Source organism: Malania oleifera, chromosome 11 (genome assembly GCF_029873635.1).
Source record: "Malania oleifera isolate guangnan ecotype guangnan chromosome 11, ASM2987363v1, whole genome shotgun sequence".
NCBI classification, from domain to species: domain Eukaryota; kingdom Viridiplantae; phylum Streptophyta; class Magnoliopsida; order Santalales; family Ximeniaceae; genus Malania; species Malania oleifera.
The window spans coordinates 60,909,389-60,911,872 of record NC_080427.1 but is presented as its reverse complement, the minus strand read 5'-3'; positions in this window follow the sequence as shown (position 1 = coordinate 60,911,872).

Here is a 2,484-nt window from a genome sequence, read left to right as displayed (position 1 = left end):
ACACTTGGAAGGATCTAGCTTAGGCCTTTATATCCCAATACAAGCATGCGATTGAGATGACTCCTGATAGGTTAACTCTCCAGAATATGGAAAAGAAAACGAGTGAGACATTTAAGTAGTATGCTTACCGTTGGAGAGAAATGGCAGCACATGTTTATCATCTGGTGGAGGATAAGGAAGTAATTTCTTTATTTGTCAACACCCTTAAAGATCCATATTTTGGCCATTTTATTAAAAGTAGTCCCCATAATTTTACATATTTGGTAACCACTAGTGAGTGAATTGAAAGAACATTTAAGATGGGAAAGATGAGCAACTCAAGCTTTGGGCAGAGAATTGTGAAGGAAGAAATGGACAAAAACGAACATAAGGAAGTGCAGGTAATACAAGGTCATCCTTATGGTGGAGGTAATGCTAGAAAGAAAACGATGCTCATTTAATAAAGTTCCATATTGGGTTGGAGAATTGACTGGTCATCAACTTTAGAGGCTAATCAACATGACACATAAGTGATGGTGGAAAACTAGACATATGCTCGAGTACCTAGTGGTGATAGAATCAATGAAACCTTCATTCTTGTCAATAAAAAGATAACGCCTATAAATTATTTTTGTTGGATTATTTTGAATTTAAATGAAATAAAATGCATCTTAGTCTCATGTCATCACACCATCCTTTGATTGTCACATTTCTGCCAAATTTTGTTTGTTTTTGCTTGCGATTCATGCAATGATATAGGGAATGATTTTGCTAGTACAAAAGACCTAGAACCAATAATTGGTTCTGAGAATCTATTTATTGGAGGCAAAAAAAAAAAAAAAAGCAAAGTTGAAAAAAATTAAAAATGAAAAAGAAAAAGCTTCAAAACTGGTGCTTAGTAAAGACCACACTTCAACAATGTGTCCTTGGTAGAAGATGAACTTGTCTAGAGGAAGATATTGATAATCCATAAGGATCCTTGTGGGAAATTGAGTTCAAATTATAAGGAGTTTTATCAGGAGAAGTAGATGGAGATAGCCTATCAAACTATATCATACTTTTGCTTGATGACATATGTGTCGTGATGAAATTAATGAATAAAATTTCTCAATTATTTATCTAGATTATGGTATGTGTCTTAAGGGTATAATGATTGTATTTCGATCAAATGAGGGGTGACCATCTTTGGTTGACTAGTACTTCCAAAAGAATCAAACATTGATTTACCATTTGTTAACCCTTTGAGTCTGAATTTTAAACTAGTTTTTTCTTAAAAGTCACTTTAAAAAAAATTTAACTTGGATTTGGATTTCCTAGTGTTTGATAATTCATTTGAGGTCATGGTTACTATCAAAAGGATGTCAGGTCATCTTTCTGCAATAAAAAAAAAAAAAAAATCCCTTGTTAGCCTATTTGAGCTTAAAAAAAATATATTTCTTGAATAACCCGTCAAAAGATCACACCCCACACTGGGGCGATTTCAAAAGAATTAATATAAAGTCCTAAGGGAATCCCAAATAAAAAGGGGAAACAAAAATTCTTTCAGCAAAAGGGAAGGGGAAAAAAATAATAAAAAAAAAGAAAAAAGGAAAATGAGGGGCATATTTTATAAGGTGATCCTTGACTAATGTTACCTTTGAAAATTTGATACTTTTGAGTCTTATTAAATCATTTTCTTCTTTAGTAAAAAACCCCAACCTAAATTACGATTCAAATGAAAGTCCTGACCTGATTGGTACGTATCGATATTTCAAATGAATTGTCAAACTCATTAGAATTTGAATTACGTTATGATGTGGTTCTAATAAGGTACGTAGACAGTTTGTTCAAAGAGTAAGTTTGGTCAACCTTTGCCAACACTACGGGCATGAATATTATTTTGGGGAGGGGTTTTTTAGGTGACAAATTTAAATTCAAGTGACAGAATACTATTCTTTAATGCAATTCCGCTAAGGATGAAAAATTGCAAAGTGACCAAAGAAAGATGGAACAGAAAATATTGTAATAGGCCAAAGAATGTAGCAAGGCGATGTATAATTGATTGTTACAATGAAAAGTTACATTTTCCCAATAAAAAGATAGTGATAATAATGACGCCATTTGTGAGGATTGGAGGCCAAAATAATTGCAATAAATGAAACATAGTGATAATTGAAAAAAAATTAAAAAAATAAACTTTAAAAAATTCAAAATAGTAAAAGAAATGCTTTCACGATCTTGGGAGTATAATTTCAGATTTCGAATTTAGATTTAAATGGGTTTAGATAAATTTCTATAATTTTATATTACATCTTATTTAAATTTAATATAAATCCAAATTTAAGGTCTTTTCAAACATAAGTTCAATGCTTATTGAAAACTTGAAAGCTCAAAGTGAAATAATTTATTGAAAAAATATTTTTAAATGTGAACTTTTTTTTCTTCATTTTTTTTCATATAAAAACGAACTTTTTGGCATAAAAGAAATATTTTTCTTGCTAAGTCACATATATTGAAGCTTCAGTA